Raw genomic sequence first — 22,906 nt, forward strand, 5'->3', positions numbered from 1 at the left:
ATCTGAGGCCAGTTTTGAACTCAGATCTTCCTGACTCTAAGCCCAGACTCTTCCTGACTGTCGTACCACCTAACGGCCTCCTAAAGGTATAGAGCATTGAATATATTGTCAAATAAAAGTTTATCATGGATTAGCAATTCAGGCATCTAGTAATGCTCAGGAAGAGGATAGAGAAATTATAAAATTTTAATGGGACAGGGTAACATATATTATTCTAGTAAATTATAGCCAAAGAACAAAACCTGAATTTTGTTTTTGTTGGGAATGGAGAATTGGGAGGAGTTTGAAATATACATAAAATATTTTAAATGTATATATACAATTTCACCAATTTTGGGAGGATAACAAAAAGTCTTAGGGAAAAAAATAAAGATTTTTTTCTTCTGAATGTTTCCAGTTTATTGAGGGGAGGAGGTGAAGGGAGGTAGGAAAGGAGGGATGTCACAAACTGGTTAGATCTATCATAGCTTTACAAGGAAATGAAGGAAATGAATGAAAAAATGGACTTGGAGCAAATCTACTGAATGGGGGATGGTCAAGTTGGAGGTACTATGGTAGACTTGCAGTAAGACTCCCTACAAAGTAAAGGGGCTATGGGCCATGGGGTAGGGTTAGGCTCTGCTGATTCTTGTCCCTTTTGCCCTGAAGCCTACATTAGCAAAGTCAATATAATATTGCCATTGTATAAAGAACATACAGAAAAATATATATAGAAAAAAATTAATAGAACACCCCAAGTGAAAAGACAGGTCAGTACTTCGAAAATTTTTGTTTTATTGTTTGTTTTGGGTTTTTGTTTTTGTTTTTGTTTGCTCTGTGGCATAGTTATGAATTTGTTAAGGCATGAAGGGAGAGGGACAGGACACGTTTCCACTTTGGTCCTGTTTAAGTGATCCTTTCATTTTCAATTCAACAAACATTGTGTACCTACTACAAGAAAAGCACATACTAGGCACAAGTGGAAAACAATGATCAATAACTTATGGCCATTAAGCTCCAGGAGCTTATGATCTCTAATTATTCCTGCCTCTCTACTACATTAAAAACATATATTTATATCCATATTCTATCACAGGTACGTATGTAATAACAGTAATAACAATAGCTAACATTATACAATGCTTTAAGGTTTGCAAAGTGTTTTATTTCATTTTATCCTTATGACAACCTGGGAGTTAGGTGCTATTATTATCCCCATTTTACAAATAAAACTGAGACAGACTGCAGTTGAATGATTTGCCTAGAATAACAGGGCTAATAAATCTCTGAGTCCCACTTTGTTTTTTCAAGCCCTCTTCTTGAATCTGGACATACTGATACGACAAAATTCTGTTCAGTGGCAACAAAGTCAACGAAAAGAGTCCTAAGGAGGCTCAAAAGATGTCAACCATCACAGAGTAAATGCAAAAGGAATGACAAGAGTCAATGCCTCCAAAGAACAGAAGGCTTTGAAAGAAGAGATATATTGGGTTTACATACAGGCACCTCATTAAAATGAGATTTCATATGATAGAATCCCCTAACTATGATCAATACATTTTTTAAAAATTTATTTCAGATGCTGACTCTCAAGATGTTGATAGTAGGGTCCCCTTCCTAATTTCCCATTAACTCTGTTCTGAAATCTGAGAATTTGAGAAATGAGGGTTCTGGAAGGTGGGAAAGGAGGAATGTCAAAACTGGTTCCATTTTTTTTCCCTTTCTCAAAAGTAGGACCACTATGATTCAAATATTTCTGATTTTTTTTTTTTTTAGTTTTTTCATGAATCTTGAGTTTATGCAGTGATTGTATTGGGCTCTCTTGTACAGAGCTGCAGCATTTTCTGGGAATACCTTAGCCCTTGAGCTATGCAGAGCTGGCCACAAAAATAAGTAAGTTATCCCTCTGAGCCTTCTTATTTCTCCTGCAGCAGAAACACTCCATGCTGGATTGCCCAAGTTCCATCTCCTTCAGGAAGCTAAAGAACTGAGGTAGGGTTAACTATATACATACTTTAGTTCTGGTTTCCTTTTTGAACCAGGAATCTCAATTGTTAAAAAAAAAAAAAACACTTCCCAATTTCTACAGTTCACTGCTTCCTGATGTCACTCCAAATCTCCATTCCATATCTATAAGCTGATTAATCATCAATGTCTGTCTTACTGACCATCATGCTAGAGACTTCTGCTCCCAATTCTCTCCCAAAAATAAGTGGCTTTCTTTTCACTAAGATGTAGAGTAACAAAATCTGCTCAGATCTGCTCTACAATCATACTCTTCTTCAAGGAACCATTTGGCACTAGGTGAAGGCTCCTTACCATATTCTTTAAGGGTCCAAAGATGATCTGATGCAAAATTAGACAGTTTTTAGCCAGAAATGTTTCAACCTGCTTGGTTTGAATCAAGAAGTAGAAAATCACTTCAGCCAGTGTTGAAAACTGTTCAGACTCTTAAAATTCTGGGCTTTCTTCAAGACTCAACTTAAATATCACCTTCTGCTGAGAAGGCCCAGTTTGAACTCAGGTCTTCCTGACTCTAGGTCCAGAACTTTATCCCCATGCCATCTAGTTGCCTCAGGTAGACACACATACATACCTCAAACATCATCTTCCCATTAATCTCCAGCATGATCACCACCACTAGCCTGACACAGTAGAAAGAAAGCTGGATATGGGGTCATACTTAAAGAGTTTGGGGGCAGCGAGGTGGCACCACAGTGTACAGAGCACCCGGCCTGGAGTCAGGAAGACTCATCTTCCTGAGTTTCAAATCTGGCCTCTGACACTTACTATGTGGCCCTGGACAAGTCATTTAACATTGTTTGACTCATTTTCCTCATCTGTAAAAGGAGCCAGAGAAAGGAAATGGAAAACCACTCCAGCATCTTTACCAAGAAAACCCCAAAGAGTGAGACATGACTGAAAATGACTGAACATAAAGAGTTCAGTTCGCAGCTCTGCCACTAACTAGCAGTATGATCTTAGGCAAGAAATTCAACTGTAAAATCAGGGAAGTTGAACTTGATCAGGGGTTCTCAAGCTGGGATCCATGAACTCTTTTTTTAAATATTTTGATAACTGTATTTCACAAAACTGGCTTTCTTTCTATGTATTTTATTTTATGCATTTAAAAACATCATTCCAAGCAGTCCAGAGACTTCCCCAAACTGCCAAAGGGTCTGGTGTTTGACACTAAAAAAGGTTAAGAATCCTGGGCTAGAAGATCTTGAAGGTCCCTTCTGTTCTAACTCCTACAATGCCAGGATTCCGCTCTCCATCCATGTCAAAAATTAGACAAGAGGACCGAGGTAATTAGGTTGCCCCAGCATGTATCCATATACACACATATTATATATATATATGTACACATATATGTGTATATATATGTACACACACACATATATATAGATATATACATATATCTATCTATATATATCTATATCTATATATCTATATCTATATACCTATATATAGATATAGATATATATCTATCTTAGTAAGTCAAAGAGCTTTCTTAACTATTGGCTTAAAAAATAGTACCCCAAACTTTTCCCAGATGAACCTTTTTGTCTTCTAGAGACAGGAAAAGATAAAGCTAAGAGATAAGTCCTGAAGCAGCTCACTGTGTCCTTTTCTTTTCTACTGGAGTTCAAAAGAAAAAAAGCTAAATTCTGCTATCAGCAAATAAGGATGGGAAAAGTGATCTTTTCAGCTAGCAAACTTTTTTAATCAGCAAGAACAATCCTCTATAAGTAAGGGGAAAATGAAAAGGGGGAGAGAGAAGTGTCTGCTTCAGAATAAAAGTCCAAGAAACTCCCTTGGGCACGGAATGATACAGGTGACTCACTGCCTTGTGTTGTGACAACCAATTCTTGCTGCTAATATGCTCACCTCACCATGGCAGGAGGAAGATGCAGGACTACATGTTGTTAGGAGGCTGTAGGGGTTCCAAGTCACCTCAAAAAGAATCGAAGTGGTTTGGTACCCTTGTCAAGTTAATTAGGTAGAGTTATTTCTGGATTCTCTGGGGGAAAACACTCTATAGGCTTCGGAGCGTGTTTGGAAATGAGAGGAAAACAAAAGAACATATTTGACTAACCCTTTTATCATTTAGAACCAAATTTCTTCCTAAGAAAAAGGCATTTGTCTCTGAGAAATATAGTAAGTCAAGGGAGAGGGGAAAAAAGCTATTTGGAATAAAATTTTAAAAAACATTTTAAACACTTTGCTCTTCTTTCTAAGAATCATTCTGTCCATATCTCCTTTCCCTCTTCTAGAACTCAACTTTAGTATATGTTTCAAATTTACCCTAGATATTTAACCTTGGTCTCAGGGTAGTGTTCAAACAACCACTGGGAAAAATCAGGGATAAGTCTGATGAAGTACATATGGAACAGAGTCTGTTAGGGAAAGGAAAACATGAAGGCTCGAGCTCGTCTTCCAGCATGTAACAATAGTCACTGAGAACCAGTTGGGAATATCTCCACCCTGGTTCCTCTGTTCCATGGAGGAGGGGGAGAGACACAGCCACAGGTTTAACTAGCACGGAACCAGGCACATACTCTTAACCCTTTCCTCTAAGTTACTCTGGCAAACAGTAGCAAGCTAGCAACTATATTCCTAATACAGGAAAAAAAAATTTTCAACCAGGTAGTAGTGGTTGTGGCGGTGGTGGTATTGGTGGTGGTGGTAGTGGTGGTGGTGGTGCTAGTGGCCAGTATTTATATGTCACTTTAAGTGTGCAAAGTGCTTTATATCTCATTTGATCCTCAAAACAACCCTCTAAGTTGGGTGCTATTATTATCCTCATTTTATAGAAAAAGAAACTGAAGGGGCAGCTAGGTGGCACAGTAGATAGAGCACCAGCCTTGGTGTCAGGAGGACCTGAGTTCAAATCCAGCCTCAGACCAAATACCTGACACTTACTAGCTGTGTGACCCTGGGCACGTCACTTAACCCCAACTGCCTAAAAAGAAAAAAGAAAAAGAAAAAAAGAAGAAAGAAAAAGAAACTAAGGCTGAGAGAGCTTAAATGACTTGTCCAGGATAGCACAGCTATTAAGTACCTGAGGTAAGATTCAAACTCAGGACTTCCTAACCCCAAGTTCATTACTCTATCCACTGAGCCACTTCGCTGGAAAGTAGAAGTCTACTAACAAATTTAGTTTTTATAAAAAATATTTACTAATAACTTTTGTTTTTACTTCACCTAAATTCCTGTTTCCTTCTCCCTGTCTCCTACCAGAAACCATATCATAACACTAATATTTTTTTAAAAAGAAAAAACTAGCAAAACCAATCAATATATTGAAAAAATATACAATGTCCAACACCCGTGACCTCTTACCATTGCAAAGGAGTCGGTGGGGGAAGAGGGAAGGGAAGTTCTCTCATGTCTTCTTTAGGGCAGGATTTACTCTTTGTAATTTTATGAGATTCACTTCTCAGTTGTTTTATGATAGTTCTTTCCATTTACATGACTGTAGTCACTATGAATGTCATTTCTTGGCTCTGCTTACTTTACTCTGCATCAGTTCATATAAGTGTACCATGTTGCTCTGCATTCATCATTTTTGTCATTTTTTTACAGCATAGCAATATTCTGTTACATTCATACACATTATTTAGGCATTCCCCAATTGATAGGTATCCACTTAAACTTTATTAACTTGGAAGCTGACCGAAAACAGGTAAATTCCTTCTGTGATTATCTCCCATTTACCCCTATCTACCTTATTTGTACATAGTTATATGTATGTTGTCTTCCCCAGTGGACTGTGAGATTCCTGAAAGTGGAGACAATCTTTTTCCCTTTCTTTGTTTCCCAGGGCTTAGCACAGTATCTGACTCATAGTAGATGCTTAATAAATGTGTTGCCTCAATCTGTAACACATTAATTTAATTAATTCAATATTTCTTCCTTTGAGGAATTTTGAGCTACAGAATACCATCCCATCATACAACAGTGGGTAAAGATCATAAATCCAGAGTTGGAAGGGACATCAGAGGTCACTTTACAGATGAAGAAATTGTGGCCCACAGAGGTGACTTCCCCAAGGTCACAAAGACAGTCTTTCACACAGATAGGGTCTTTCTACAAATGACTCGTGGTCCATTCCTAACATTTACTGGTACGTCCAGAAGCAATATGTCTCACCTGAATCTTGAGCTGCCCTTTTAAGGAGTTACTGCACTAATATCACCTAAGAGAGATGGCTGTTAATAGTCTGTTGTGAAAATTCACCAGAGAAGGAGAAACTATTTCCTCCTTCCATACTCCCCACAACTCTCCACGCCAGCCATGAAATTCTTTGTTGTTGTTGAGTCATTTTTCAGTCGTGTCAGACTCTTTGTGAACCCATTTGGGATTTTCTTAGCAAAATACTGGAATGGTTTGCCATTTCCTTCTCCAGCTTATTTGACACATGAGAAAACTGAGGCAAACAGGCTTAAATGACTTGCCCAGGGTCATACAGCTAGTAAGTGTCTGAGGCCAGATTTGAACTCAGGAAGATGAGTCTTTCTGACTCCAGAGCCAGCGCTCTATCCACGGCACCACCTAGCGGTCTGTGAAATTCTTCCATGTATCTAAATGTTAAGACCATTTTTTCTTGTTCTGTTTACTATCATTCATTTTTAACTTATGATGGGACAAACTAGAAACCTCAGTTCCCTCAAAATAAACATTGCTCTTACATCAAGTGATGGATGAATATCTACTTCTCTCTTTTAACTCCAAAATTGTATTCCTGCCTCTTCCCTTTGAGTAGCTTTTCCATGACTTCAGGACTAAAAGCAATGAAGCCCATTAGTGAAACTCTGTTTGGAAACTCAGCAACACCAGACTGTGCAGTTGTACCTTTGGGAAAACATCTACTCCACAGTAGGGTGTGTGTTTGGGGGGTCAGGGGATGGTGGAGATTTGATGCATTCATTCTACCAACTTTTTAAAAGACTTTTTAAAATGTTAATTTAAAATTTTAAATGGTATTTTTAAAATGGTATTAAAATGGTTTTGAGGTTTAGGAACGGCATACAGTATATACTAAAATAGGCTATCTAGTTGTGAATTAATATGCAGAATGAGACACATTTTGAGACATGGCCAATATGGGAATTTGTTTTGCTTGAGTATGCTCATTTGTTACAAGTGTTTTGTGTGTGTGTGTGTGTGTGTGTGTGTGTGTGTATGTGTGTGTAAGAAGAAAGGAGACAGAAAAAATATTACTGCTTGATAATTGAAAAAAAAATTTAGGGGCAGCTAGGTAGCACAGTGAATAGAGCACTGCCCCTAGAGTCAGGAAGACCTGAGTTCAAATCCAGCCTCAGACACATAACATTCATTAGCTGTGTGACTCTGGGCAAGTCACTTAACCCCAACTGCCTCATCAAAAAAAAAAAAATTAATTTAAAAAAATCTATTACCTAGGAGGAAGTAACTCAACATTTTATCAGTGTGGTATAGAGAATAGAATCCTGGCAATGGAGTCAGAAGGTCAGATTTTGAGTCCTTGCTTGGACACCTACTAGCTGTATGACCCGAAGCAAAGCATTTAAACTCTCTACCCCTCAGTCTCCTCATATGTGAAATGAGGAGAATTCTTATATGATATCTTTCATGAAGCCACCCTGTGTAACTATATGTGTATATGTATGTATGTATGAATATAAAATATCATATGTTCTCCTCTATCATTTAAAGTCCTTTGAAACCTGGTTCTAACCCACTTTTTCAGCATTTGACATATTTCTGACTCCAGCCAAAATGGCCTTGCTGTTCCTCACTCCATTATACTATCTCCTTGCCTTTAGAGGGGCTGTCCCCCAAAACCCAGAATACCTCCTCTCCTCACCTCCACTCCCTATAATCCCTAGTTTCTTTCAAAGCTTAAGATCAGGTATGACTTTATACATGAAGCTTTTCCCTAGTGCCTTACCCCTCAAAATAACACTCACTCACTCTCTCTCCCTCTCTCTCGCCACCTCTCTCTCTCTCCACATATATATATATACATATATGTATATATATATATATATACACATACACACATACACATATATGTATGTGTATATATGTATATGTGTATTGTGTATATGTAAATATATGCACATGTGTGTGAGTACAGGCACATATGTGTCTATGTGCATACATGTGTGTATATGTGTGTGTGAAAAACATACACACACATGCTGTCACCCACAATAGAATGTAAGCTACTTGAGAGCAGATGCTGGTTTTTTTTTACTTGATATCCCCAGTCAATCAATAAGCATTTAAGTTTATTTATTACATTAAGTTTATTCATTACATTTATTACATGTTGGATACTGTGTGGAGCACTAAGGATATAAAAAGATACAAAATATAATCCCCACCTTCAAGGAGCTCACAACCCAATGGGGAAGAGACAATACGCAAGCAAATATGTACAAAGAAAGTGATATATAGGATAAATGGGAAATAATTAGCAGAGGGAAGGCACTGGAATTAAAAGAAGTTAGAAAGGGGTTCTTGTCAAAAGCTAGGATTTTAGTTGAGACTTAAAGGAAACCAGCAGACTGACAAGACGAGGGAGAGCATTCCAGGCAGGGGACAGTCAAAGAAAATGTCCAGAGCCCAGAGGTGGAGTCCCTGGGGTCTTGTTTGTGGAACAGCTGGGAGGCCAGTGTCACTGGATCAAAAAGCACATTTTGGGGAGTAAGGTATAAGAAAATGGGAAGAGAGAACAGAATATTTTGTACTTGAACCTGGAGGTAACAGGGAACCTGGAATTTATTGAGTAGGAGGGTGACCTGTTCAGATCAGTGCGTAGCGTCTCATCTAGCACATAATAAGTGCTTGTTGATTGACTGATTGATTGACTAATTTATACTCACTACAAGCCTCTCAGGCAAGCAATGTAAATATTATTGTCCCCATTTTACAGACAAAGAAACTGAGACTCCAAGGAGATTAAGCGATGCACTGGCCCAAGTTTCCACAGGAAGCTGCTCGGTCAGGACTCAAATCAGTTTCTTCAGACTCCAACTTCAGCACCATAGTATATTATGCTATTTTGGTTACTATTCAGTAATCAAACACACAAGGCTAGAAGATGGTCTGATCTCTAATACTTTTATTCCCATAGCTTGGGGGAAAGTTCTGCTTTGATCTCCCATTACCTTTCAGTGTGCAAAGTCTGACCATAGAGTCTTTCTCACTCATGGGTTTGTTTCACTCCGTTATTGCAAAAAGCTTTTGTCACAAGAAGACAGGAGTCAAGAGGGTCGATCTCCAGAACCAGAGACATCTCAAGGCCCTTCAAATCCAACACATCTTTTTCTAACCTACTTTTCCCTGGTACAGAGTGTGTTTAGGTGATAAAGCACAATCTAGTAATTTTTTTTTTAAGGTTTTATTGGTGCCTTTTTTTTTAAGCACCATGTTCACTTTCCACTAAATCATCTCTCCCCCCAGAACTTTCCCCCATAACAAATAAAAATAGTTTTAAAGAAGACTGAATGACATAGGAACCACACATCTAACCACATCTGCAACATTCCACGCCTCTAGTCCTCCCACTCCTGGTAGAGATTTGTGTTTCATCATGTGACCACTGGAACCAAGACTGGTTGCTGCATTTAAACTGAATTTGCATGCTTTTAGCGCTGTTTTCATTTATATGATTGGAGTCACTGTGTATATTGTTCTTTAGATTCTTTTTCTATGATCTGCTATTAGTTTATACAAATCTTCCACATTTTTTTCTCTGAATTTCTAATACTGGTCATTTCTTAAGGCTTAACAATATTTCCCCTACAGTCATATACTACAACTTGTTCAGTCATTCCCCAACCATGGGCATCCAATTTATCTCCTGGTTTTTGCTACCATAAAAAGGGCTGCTATATATATTTGGGTACGTGAGACTTTTCTTTTTCAATGTCCCTATTAATGGAATCAACCTATCAAATGATAGTCCATCAACAAGTATTTATTAAGTACTACCATGCGCCAGGTATTGCACTAATTACTGCATCAATGGTTACAAACAATTTAGTAACTTTTCCTATAAAACTTAAATTGTTTTCAAGAAAAACTGGACCAATTTCCAATTCCACCAACAAAACATGTGCCTGACTTCCCACAGATCCTCCAACAACGCATGTTTTATTTGTGACTGTTATTTTTTTGGAAAAAGATATAAGTGAAATAATGTTGACAGAATCACAAAAGTACACAGACAAGTCCCAGCAACAATTTTCAAGCTCAAATATTAGCCGATAAAGGGCCTTCTATAGATCTAACGTTAACATACAAGAGTCAAAGAGCGTGGTGGCAAAGGTAATACAATAAGAGGAACACCTATAAGAGAAAGACCACTGAGGCACAGTTCAGGTCTGATGAGGGCCATGGCTCACTTACATTCTTCAGTTGTATCCTTCAATGTACATCACATGTCACCCTGGTTTGTTTAACTCAGAAAAATCTAATCCCACAAGATCACCTATAATTAGAGAGCAATGATGCACACTTGGAAGACAAATATAGACCCTGCAGAGGTGATGCATCAGCAGTCTGAAAATAATTAATGCTTATCCCAGTAATGCCACCTACACCAAGAGACTTGGGAACAGTTTACTACAGCCATAATGTCACAGAAGGATGACAAAATCATTTTTCACATCCATAGAAGTAGGTCACAGCAAGAACATTTGGCAAAAAAAAAATCAGAAGGAGCACAAATGGATTTTGTGAAACTATCTATTCATTTATCACTATGGTGTAAGACTTGATCATTGACTCATTTGGTGTTCCCTAGTCATCCCTCTTTCTGCATGATGACACCCACAGTCTGAATGTAGGAGATGGCCAAAAAGTAAATTATCTCGTGGCTTATAGAACACAGTCCATCTGAATACCACTTAGTGAAAGAATACACAATAGAAGAGAAAAATGCTTTCTTTCCAAATCCCAGTAACCCAAGGCTTTGAGATAATGATAGCAAAGAACAGCTGACAGTTATAGAACACATTAAATTTTTTATGAGTCAGCATGGCATAGAGGCAGAGAACTGGTCTTAGAGGCAGGAAGACCTGGGTTCTAGTCCTACCACTGGTATTCCCTCCGGGCATTTAATCTCTCAGTGCCCCAGGCAACTCTGTAATTCTGTAAATTGCAGAGAAAGTTCTGATCTGCATTAGCAGAGGGAGTTTTCTCTTCTAGGAATTCCCTATGTGCAAAATAATTAATTTATATACCTTAGCTCTTTTTCTCTTCATAACAACCCAATGAAGGTAAATGCTATAGATGTTAACATACCCATTTTACAAATGGGGAAAACCAAGACTGAAAAGGCTGACTTGCCCAAGGTCATATAACTCATTAAATGTCTGAAGTGGGATTCAAAGTCAGGTCTTCCTGCCTCCAACTCAACATTCTAAAAGGGTACCGGTTGGTTGAGAGGCAGCTGGTGGCTCACCAGATAGAGCACTGGGCTTAAAGTCAGAAAGGCCTGAGTTCAAATCCAGCCTCAGACATTTCCTGGCTGTGTGACCCTGGGGCAAGTCACTTAGCCTCTGACTGTCTGACAAAAGGATCCACTGGAGAAGGAAATGGCAAACTACTCCAGTAGTATCTTTGCCAAGCTCTTTGCCTATGGACAGCTATGGTCCATGAGGTCACAAAGAACTGGACATTACTCAATGACGACAACAACCAATTGGTTGTCTTAGTTCTTTTTTTAATGCTACTCTCTGGAATGACATACACAGCCAGAATTAGCACCCTTGTTAAAAGCCTAAACTCAACAAAGTATGTGTATAAAGCCTAAATTATAATCCCATTCAACAAAACAATCTTAAGTCAGACTTTGGCCCATATGTGAAGGTACATTTTATTTAGTTATCAAAATGTGTACATCACTATAGTCAGATTCCTAAAACCCATTCATGAAAGGAGACTAAAGGAAGACACTTGGAGTTAAGCATTTTTCAACATCACTGTCCCTTGTTACCATGATCTCTGGTCATATGCTACATGCTGTTTGTCCTTCATTCTCAAAGAGGACTATGATATCTGGGTGGTGATGCCCTGACATGCAAGTGAAATGGATTTAAGTGAGAGAGGGCTGTGCAAAATCACCAGCCTCACTTTCTCCTCCAGAGCCATCTGGGACCAGTGGACAGATATGGATCAGGACAACTAGAGATATCCCAGGATGCGGTGGGGAACCTTAGCCTTTTCAAGCTAAGGTCTTTAACAGGTCTCAGTTTGACTAAGGCAGCACCCAATTAGTAATTAAGGCTTAATAAAATGAGGCAAAGAATGGCCTCTTAAAAAATAGATCTGGGAGGGGAAGAACCTCAAGGTTTCTGGTCAAAACAGAAACAATTATTATTTACATTCATTCTGAGCCAATCAAGGCCCAAACAGTGACCAAGTAGGGCTTGGTCTGGGACCAGAGTGATTTGGGGTTAAAGCTGGTCTTCATGAGAAAAAAAAAAGAAAATAAAAAAGTTTCAGAGATTAAAATTTATATTCCCTTGGGGCAAAGCACCGGCAGGTAAGGGTATGATACCCTATGTGGAGAGAGAAGAAAGAAAGAAAAGAAAGAGAAAAAAGAGGAGAAAGAAAGAAGAAAGAAGAAAATTGATCACATGGTAAAAGATAAGTGTAGAAACATACGTTGTGCCATGGTGGGAAATATACAAAGCCAATGTCACTTCCTCAGCTCAAAAGCCTTGAAAAATTCTTTAATACCTATAAACTAAAAGTCAAACTCTTTAGCATGGCATTCATGGTCCTCCATAATCCAATTCAAACCTCTCTTTCTTGATCCTGATCTCCCCCAAATTTGTCTTGGTATGCCCTAGGTCCTCATTAAACAGGATTACTAACCGTCCTCTGAACACACACCATGAGGTCTGCTCACACAATTTCTTTCTGTTGCCTAGAATTCTTTTCCCTCCCCATCATGATCTTCTCTGGCCCCAGTTTCCCACCAACCAAAATCCTGGCCCAGCCAAAGGGCCAGACTCTCAATGAAGTCTTCTCCTTACTTTGTGTTCCTAAGCTCTCTGCTAAGACCCTTCCTTCAGGTTTTTGGTTTTGCGTTTTTGTTTTGTTTTGTTTTCAAATCATATACTTGAAATGCACTCCTTCCTTATATCTTTTCCTTTAAGATGAAGCTCAAGATACTATCTTCTATATGAAACGTTTCCTGAGCCCCACAACTGCTAGTTCATCCCCCAACCCCCAAAATACTTTGCATCTATGTGCATATATGTTTATATTTATTTGTATACATATTTGTTTCCCCCATTAGAAGATAAGCTCCCAGGGCAGCTAGGTGGTGCAGTGGATAGAGCACTGGTCCTGGAGTCAGGAGGACCTGAGTTCAAATCCAGCCTCAGACATATAACACTTACTAGCTGTGTGACTCTGAGCAAGTCACTTAACCCCATTGCCTCGCCCAAAAAAAAAAGAAGAACATTAGCTATCTGCAAGCAGGGATGGTTTCATTTTGTGCAATTGTATGCCCACTCCTTAGTACAATGAAAGGAACATAGGATGCATTTAATAAATATTTGTTGAATTGATGACTATTTATGTTTATCTTAGTGCTGTTATAATAAGCTATTACATTTTTGTCTTTGTTATGCCCAGTACCTGGCACATAGTAGGTATGGAATAAATGCTTGTTGAAAGAACAAGTATCCAGAGGGCAGAGAGCATGTCCTGTATTCCCTGTAGTACCAACTGTATGTAGCACAGTGCTTTGCATCAAGCAGCTGTTAGGTATATGTTTACAAAGCTGAATTCATATTAGTAATTACCTAATTTTTAAACAACCTGCAGAATAAAGAAAAAGTCCATATAGGTGACATATGAAACATTTTTCTTCCTTTTTATTCCTCCTCTTTCTCCTTCCTCCTCTTCTCCCTCTCCTCCTTCTTCTTCACAGAACCATTCTTTTCCCAATCCATTTCTTCAATTAATGCTCTAACTCTGAAAACCCAGATGCCTGGATTCATTAGAGCAACCCTCTCCTTTCCTCAAGACAGGCAAAATGTCTCCGAGAAATGATGTTTCTAGTCTAAATACCTGCTCTCATTGCCCTACTTTTTTTTCTTCTTTGCTCTGACATTCTGATAAGGGCTGGAATCCATTCTTCACTTTCCAAATCCAAGTTATTCGCCCTCCACCTCCCTCAACTGTGTTCAGAAGATTTCTACCCTCTTATCATTTTTTTCCTTTAACTATCCCCTTTTATTCTATCTAGCTTTCACATTCAAAGTTTATGTCTCACTAATCTGAAACCATTTTTTACCCTGTACCACAATGCCTAGTTAGGTGCTACAAAAATGTAGTATTTTTTTTAAAAGGGTTTTCTGTATCTACTTCATTATTTTTATTCCTTTTAGTGTCATTAATGACCTTCAGGCTCAGTCAGCCCTGCTAAGCTCTTCCCTTCCACATTCATTCCTATTTTCTATTTTTCCTTTTCCACTCAAGCACTGAAGGACAATTGTACAATGAGTAAATTGTTATGCCATGGCCCTGGTTCTCCTGGGATAGCCTTCTTCCTTGAGCTATTAAGCTGGAAAATAGTTACACACATACACACACACACACACACACTAAGGCTTTGTCACAAAGTAGGTACAATGATGATGATACAAAATTAGCCTTTTTCCTATGCAAGAAGCATAATGTTTTACCTGTAACCACACAAAACGATTCAGCAATTGGGACACAAGGAATCCAATTAAGGATGTCAAAACTAGAGTTATAGGCAGAGGGGAAAGAATATTGCATCTCTAGAGTGTTGAGACATTGAAGCCACACTGTTCTGAAATGCTTTGGTTTTCTTTTTCCATTTGCTGTATCGGTTCACTGAAATGCTGAAGGAGAAACTTTTGAAAAACTAAACTGTATGTACAAATAATAACCTCTGCACCAAATTAAACTTAGAATCACAGACTTTCAAAGCTGTAGGGAAGCTTACAGATAATTTAGCCCAAATCCCCTATCCTACCCCCTACTTTAAAGGTGAAGAAATGGTATTTGAGTAACTTGACTGAGATCATCCTGCTAATTATTAAAAGGGCCTGGACTAGAACCCAAACTTTGACTACCTGTCCAGCCAATCAATAAACATTTACTAAGCATTTAGTAGGTGCCAGATACTGTACCACTGTAGTGGTTTTGTAATAGATAATGTTGTCTCTTTTTGGATTTAAGGGGTAGAAGTAGCATTCAATGATTGACTTTCTTAATTCCAGCTAGCCTAACACCTACTCATGTCCTAGGTTTTTCAACAGAGTACCAATTTCAAGAAAATAAAGTGTTCTTTTACTAAGGCTTTGCAAAGGAAGAAATATCCTTCATCAGACCATGTGTTCTGAATTTGAAAAATATGGCCATCATATCTATAACCTTGGTCGAGTCATAAGCTATTTTAAAAAAAAGTTTTATTGATATCTTTTGTTTTTTACATTTTTCATTTCCAAATAAATCATCACTTTTCCCTCAGCCACCCACTGGAGCAAAGAATACAGAAAAGTAAGCAAACTGCAGTTCAATCAATACATCAACGGATGTAGTAGACACTAGACATACAAGTTTCAAAAAACAAAATAATTCCTGTTGGTAAGGAGCTTATATTCTAATGGAGAAGACATGTAACTTTAGTCCTCCAACTCTGCAAAGAAGGGAGGGAGATGCATTTTCTCACTCCTTATTTGGAGCCAAGTGGGGTCATTATAATTCCACCACTCAGTTTTTGTTTTTTGTTCTTTCCATTTACATCTTGGGAGTTACTTTGCATATTATTTTCTGCATCTGCTTACTTCTTTTGGTATTAGTTCATAAAAGTCTTCCCATTATAGCCTAGGGTTTTTGTTTGTTTGTTTGTTTTTATGTGCAAAATGTGAATGTATGCTCTTTGAGAGCAAAGACTTATTATGTCTTTGTATTTCCAGGCCCTAGAGGGCTTGGCACATGGTAGGTGCTCAATAAATGCTGAGGGCAGCTAGGTAGCACAGTGGATAGAGCACTGGCCCCGGAATCAGGAGGACCTGAGTTCCAATCCAGCCTCAGACACATGACACTACCTATGTGACCCTGGGCAAGTCACTTATTACCGATTCCCTCACAAAAAAAAAAAAAAATCAATAAATGCTGGTTGAATTTAGCTGCAGTGGTAGAAGCAAAGATTGGTGGGAAAACAAAAATGTAGAGGCACTAAGATGAAACCCATTACAAGATCTTATTCACTGGACACCCATGGGTTATAACACCATTGGGTTACATATTTCCTAACTAGCAATCAAACCAAATTAATAGAAATAAATGTATTAAATCATTTGTTTTTCAAACTAGGGACGACAGGTGAGTTCTAAGCAGATGTTGAGTGTCAACATTAAGAGAAGTTTGTTTTTTCATTATTACCTCTTCTCTGGTCAGTCTTTATCAACCACTGCCTTTCTTTTCTTTTTTCTTAACATTTAATTTTTATTTTTTTTCTCAATTACATGTAAACAAAAATTTCAGCATTTTGTTTTTTTAAATTTTAAGTTCCAAATTCTCTCCCTCCCTCCCTATTTTCCCCTCGCCTTGAGAAGATAAGCAATTTGATATAAATTATCTATATATAGTCATGCAAAACATTTCTATATTAGCCATGTTGCAAAAGAAAACTCAGACCAAAAAACCAAGAATAACAAAGAAAGCAAAAAAAGTATTCTCCAATCTGCATTCAGATGCCATCAGTTCTTTCTCTGGAAGTGGACAATTTTTTGTGACAAGTCCTTCAGAACTGTTTGGGATCACTGAATTGCTAAGAATAGCTAAGTCATTCACAGTTGATCATCATACAGTATTGCTGTTACTATGTACAATGTTCTCCTAGTTCTGCTCATTTCACTTTGCTTCAGGTCATTTAAGTCTTTCCAGGTTTTTCTGAAACCATCCCCCCTAATTATTTCTTATACCACAATAGTATCCCATCACAACCATATGCTATAGCTTGTTCAACCATTCCTTAATTAATGGGAATCCCATCAATTTCTAATTCTTGGCCACCACAAAAAGAACTGCTACTGATATTTTTGGACATATAGGGCCTTCTCCTACCTTTCTTTTCTAAAGTAAATGTCTTGACATATCATTCCCTGCCTCAGCAACCACCATTATCTCCCCCACAGCCTTTAAGATCAAATATAAACTATTATATTTGGCATTGAAAGCCAACTGGCTCTAACCTAGGCTGTCTTTTAAAGTATAATCACACATTCCCTTCATGTACTCTACAATCTAGCCAAACTGGCCTAAACTGATCTTCACAAACAACATCCTATTTCCTTTGTATAGCTTGTCCACAGAACTTGGCATGCATTCTTTCCTCACTGACCATCACCTCTTAGAATCCCCTAACCTCCTTCAAGGCTCAGGTCAAATGCAACCCTACATGAGGCCTTTCCTGATTATCACAGCTACTAATTCCTTCTCCCTAAAATTACTTTGTATTTACCTTGTATCTATTATATATCTACAAATGTGTATATGTATTATATTCTCTGATAGAATGAATATAAGATTCTTGAGGCCAGGGATTGTTTCATTTTTTACTTGAATCTCTAGCACCTAGAACACAGTTTGGTGCTTAATAAATGCTTGTTGATCGATTGCCTGATTTTTAGTTGTGCCCTGGTGTACCCCATCTCAAAATGCTGTTGCCTCATATTCCCATTCCTTTCTATTAGGACCTCATCTTTTACAACCTTCTTTATCATGAGATTGTGGAAGCTTAGATTTAAAGCTAGAAAAGAGACCAGAGATGTCATTTTTTTCCAGTATCCTAATTTACAGATGAGGAAACTGAGGGGAGGGGGTGTGCCCAAGGTAACAATGGTAGTGAGAGAAATGATTATTAAATAACCAAATATTGGGGAGATTCAGGATTTTTTCCCTTACTCATTTGGAGATAAAGTCAAAGCTTTGTTCTCTGAAGGGCAGGTAGGATGATGAGATGAAATCTTCGAATTGTTACCCCATCCAACTAGAGAACCTTACCAAGATTTTAATCTAAAAAGAATTCTACCCTGTTGTGTTCCACTCACCCAGGTCTGAGTAGAGGTAGATCCTTTGTCTAGATGGCCTGAGGCTGGGGGTAGTCTGGGAGGAGAGTAATCTAAGTCTCATCTCCCAGTCTCTCATTAGAATAGATCCACCTCTCATTATAATATTCATTCTTCTCATTGTTAACCAGAGTTGATTGCTATCCTCAGGAAAACCCACTATTCCAAGGAAGTATAAGTGTTGAGTGGTTTACATGAGGGGTCTCTGGCATTTGAGAGTTTCACTGACCCCTTTTATTAATTATCTACTAGCATGATTAATGATGATTAATGATTAATGATTAATCACCCAGAAACTATGTCCCTCAAATTTTTTACACATCATGGTAATAAGTGGCTGAACTGGAATTTGAACTTGGGTCTTCTGACTACAAATCCAACAGTCTGTTCCACTTACCACATTGTCTTTTTTCCCCACCATCATCCTGGGGTGAATCTGGACCATTTTTGCTGTGTATCAGGGTTGGGGGAAGGGGAGAAAGCTTGTGAAACGCCAGAAATTCTGTCACTTTTAGAGGGGAACATAGGAATATACAGGGAATATAAAGGGATACAATAAAGATGTTCCCCCAATTTGACAAACTGACAACCACTGACCTAAACTGACTGAGTTGAACTGTCCATAGCACAGTAACTTGACCCTGCATCATACCAAATCTAAAATATTATACTTTACAGCAGTCTTAGAAAAAGACATTCATTCATGAGTGACATTAATGGATGGGCAGGCAAGTTACAAGGTATGTTGGTCAAGTAGAAAATAATATTGATTTCACTTGCTCCCTGCAATTCAGTTCAGTTTGTAAAGCATTTATTTTTGTTGCTGTTTTCAGTCATGTCTGACTCTTCGTGACCCCTTTTGGGCTTTTCTTGGCAAAGATACTGGAGTGGTTTGCCATTTCCTTCTCCAGTACATTTTACAGATGAGTAAACTAAGGCAAATAGGGTTAAGTGACTTGCCCAGGGTCATACAGCTAGTAAGCGTCTGAGGCTAGATTTGAATGCAGAATTTCCTGATTCCAGGCCCAACATTCTATCCACTGTGCCATCTACCTGTCCCTATTTAAAATTTTTAAAGCATTTATTTTTAAATAAATTTTAAAGCATGGCCTATGTTAGATACTATGAAACCAAAAACATGGAGAATATGGCCTCTGTCTTAAGGAAGCTGAAATCTAGCTGTGAAATAGGATTACTCATTTTAGTATTTAGATATAATGCTTTTACATTTACAAAGTACTTTAAATATTATTATCTCATGTGATCCTCACAGCAACTGACCCTGTGAGGTAAGTGCAGCAGGTGCAATTATTCCCAATTTACCGATAAAGAAAATGAGGCTCAAAGAATTTAAGTGACTTCTCTGGCACCATGGACAACAATTAACTGAGAGAGGATTTGAACCCAGATATTATTTCCAATGCCAGGCTGCCTTGTAATGCTGCTTTCTGAGCTTCACACCTGATCTGTAATGAGATTGTAAATTCCCTAAAGATATGGGCCAAGCCTTATGCTACACTTATATTCTCAATAGTGTCTCCTACTACATTCTTGGGTCTATGAATGGTGATGAATGCGTGTGTGTGTGTGTGTGTGTGTGTGTGTGTGTGTGTGTGTGTGTGGTGTGTGTGTGTGTGTGTGTGTGTGTGTAGAGCTAAAAGTTTTTATATGATTGCATATTAATTGAATATTAAATGAATTGAATATTATCAATTGAATATTAAAAACATAAAAAAACTAAATAATTATTCTAAGGCACTAAGTCTATGATGGACAGGTGAAAGTTTATATATATATATATTTATATATAGGTAAAACTTTATATATATATAAAGTCTGAGGAGTGCTTTTAAGGTTTGCAAAGGGAAAGAGGAAGGAAATAAACTCTTACTGCGCACTTACTATGTGTCAAGCACTGTGCTAAACACTTTACAAATATTATCTCAATTTTGATCATCACGAGAATTCTATAAGGTAGTTGCTATCATTATCTCTTTTATACAGATGAAGAAACTGAAGCAGACAGTTTAAGTGACTTGACCAGGGTTACACAGCTGGTGTCTTAGGTGCTTTCCATATGTTATTTCATATCATCACAATAGAAAGATCAAAACGGAAAGACATACATTTGGAATAGTCCGATAATTTTTGAGAATTCTGTGTGTGTGTGTGTGTGTGTGTCTGTCTGTCTGTCTGTCTATCTGTCTCTCTCTATTTTACAAATTTGCTGTATGTATACATTTAACTTTCAGGATTCTAATGGAGGACATCTATCTAGACTTGAGTTTCTCAACAGAAATCTGTAAGACTGATTACTCACCAAACTGTTCCTGCTGGCTGCTTCTAATGTTATAACCGTTCTTTGTGGTCTCTTATAATCCACTTTTACCATATTATTGCTCTAGGTTGGTGCAACAAAAACAACATTATTTAGGCTTGTGTCTCCCAGGCATGAAGTCTTACTTCTGGGTAAAAATGACCAAATATATTGCTTTCTATGCTTTATTGCTTTTTTTGTTTATTTTTTTTTTGCTAGTTCTCATTTTCCCCCCATCCCAAGTTATATATAACATTTCATAAAACTTAAAATTTCTAGCCTCTAAAAGTACAATCAATTCTCAACTGTCTGAGCTAAGTAAGGGGGTGGGAGGGAGGAAATGAAGCATTTGCATAGAAAACACAAAATGGTGGTAATGTACCTGGGGCCTCTTTTGTTGCCACAGCAGCACCCAAATCACTGGGGCAAAGACACCAAAGGAGGGGTATACAGCAGGAGCTTGGAAAGGTAAATTCCAGTAAGCATCTGGTGGTGCAAGGGTGTGAACTCAAGCATTTCATCTAACCCTCTTTGACAGTCTCTTTATGCTGCACCAGCAGGAAATAATGAACTTGGGGGCATGTCAACGGGATCCCTTTGACTGTGGAATAAAAAACCACAAAGACACAACAAAGACACAGAATCTCAAGTTTGGTGGAGACCTCAGTCGCCATCTAGTACAATTCATGCTTGAATAAGAATTCCCCCATGTACCTGACAAGTGGTATCCCAGTCTTTGAAGATCTTTAGTGGGTTGTTTATTGTTGTTTTTTTTAACCTAAAGACTAAATGTGGTGACCCTGGGCAAGTCACTTAACCCCAAGTGCCTAAAAAAAAAAAAAACTAAATGTGCAACTTGAAACTATTGTTTATAGTTCTGCCCACCATAAAGAATCATTGGATCAGACTTTGAGCTGGAAACTACTAGGGGTGATATAGTCCAACTCCCTGATTTTACAGATAGGGAAACTGAGGCCCACCCAAGGTCACATAGGTGATACATGGCAAAGCCACTTGAACTCTCAAATTTATAATTTAGAGACCTGAGAGGACATCTAATCCAACCCATTCATTTTACAAATGACAATACTGAAGATCAGACAGGGTGATTTGTAAAAGGTTACAAAGACTCTAAGTAAAAAAGAAAAGACTCACAGTTTTATAGCTGGGAGGAACTTAAGAGACTTAAATCTAATCTCCTCATTTTACTGACAAGAAAACTGATGTTGGGAGAGAAATGAAGTCACAGAAGGAGTAAGTGGCAGAGCCAGGATTCAAATCCAGGTCCTACTCGAAAAGATAAATAATAAGAACTCTTTGCTATTATCATTATGACTTAGTATGACAAGATCAGAGATTCAGAGCTACAGGGATCTTGCAGGTTATTTAGTTAAACAAAACCTTCACTTTACAAAGAAGGAAACTAAGGCATTCAGATATGAAGTGACTTGTCTAAGGTCATACAAGGAGTAAGTTACATAGCCAGGATTCAAACTCAGGTCTTCCACTTCAAAATCTAGTGATTTGTGTTTTTTTTTTCCCCTCAATGGGCCACATTGGTATTTACATAATACACTGAGGTTACGGTTACCACGCACTTTATAAGTATTTCATTCTCTCCTAACCACTCTAAGAGAAAGTATAAAAACCCACCAAAATAAATTCAGACACTATGTAAACAATATGCGATCTTTTCACCTAAGTGCCATTCTGATTTGTCACCATAATATCATACCTTGGTGACAAACTGTATATCCAGGGTCTGAAGACCAGTTTGCTAAGCTTGAAAAGACTTGTTACCCAAGTGTTGACAACCAACAAGGGATGGATTTTCTTGACCATATAAACTTGTATAACATTTTTTCACTTACTAGCTGTGTAACCTAGGGTAGATCACTTAACTTCTGCCTGCTTCAGTTTCTTCAACTGTAAAATGGGGATAATAACAGCATCTATCACCTAGTGGTATTGTGAGGATCAAATTAGATGTTTGTAAAGCACTTAGCATAGTGCCTAGTGGCATCTAGGTGGCACACTTACTAGTTGTGTAACCCTGGGCAAGTCCCTTAACCTTATTTGCCTCAGTTTATTCATTTGTACAATGAGACAGAGAAGGAAATGGCAACCACTCCAGTATCTCTGCCAAGAAAACCCCAAATGGAGTCATGAAGAGTTGGACACGACTGAAAAATAACTGAACAATAACAAATTATGTAGAAACAAGATACATAGAGGATAAATTGGAGATAACCTCAGAGGGAAAGCATTAAAGTTGAACAGTACTGAGAAAGGCTTCTTGAAGAAGATATGACTCAAGCTGAGACTTGAAGGGATGCCAGGGAAGCCAGAAGGTATGAAAGAGAAAGAAAGAAAGAAAGAGAGAAAGAAAGAAAGAAAGAAAGAAAGAAAGAAAGAAAGAAAGAAAGAGAGAGAGAGAGAAAGAAAGAAAGAAAGAAAGAAAGAAAGAAAGAAAGAAAGAAAGAAAGAA

At 38.0% G+C, this 22,906-nt stretch overlaps 1 protein-coding gene and 1 pseudogene across 5 annotated transcripts in view; both read right to left on the minus strand.

The window, feature by feature from the left end:
* Positions 1-22,906, minus strand: part of UBE3D (ubiquitin protein ligase E3D) — a 202,517-nt gene that overhangs the window by 30,685 nt on the left and 148,926 nt on the right. The window lies entirely within an intron of this gene.
* LOC114037097 lies at positions 1,847-21,092 on the minus strand (annotated as a pseudogene).

This window comes from Vombatus ursinus, unplaced genomic scaffold (genome assembly GCF_900497805.2).
Source record: "Vombatus ursinus unplaced genomic scaffold, bare-nosed wombat genome assembly UNPS02000582.1, whole genome shotgun sequence".
Taxonomy (NCBI): Eukaryota; Metazoa; Chordata; class Mammalia; order Diprotodontia; family Vombatidae; genus Vombatus; species Vombatus ursinus.